We start from the raw sequence: 204 nt of genomic DNA on the forward strand, positions 1-204 counted from the left end.
GGGGCCAGGCTGCCATGGGGCTGGGGTTTGGGGTGCACGGGGTTGGCTCTGAAGGTGTCAGGCTGCCATAGGACTGTGGTATGGGGAGCCAGGGTACTGTGGGGCTGAATAATAGGGTGCCAGGGTGCTGTGGAGGTGGGATGTGGGGTGCCATGAGGCTGTGAGGCTGGAGTATAGGGTGCTGTGGGGCTGGGCTGTGGGGTG

The sequence above is a fragment of the Acanthisitta chloris genome, unplaced genomic scaffold, assembly GCF_000695815.1.
Source record: "Acanthisitta chloris isolate BGI_N310 unplaced genomic scaffold, ASM69581v1 scaffold14303, whole genome shotgun sequence".
In the NCBI taxonomy this organism is placed as follows: domain Eukaryota; kingdom Metazoa; phylum Chordata; class Aves; order Passeriformes; family Acanthisittidae; genus Acanthisitta; species Acanthisitta chloris.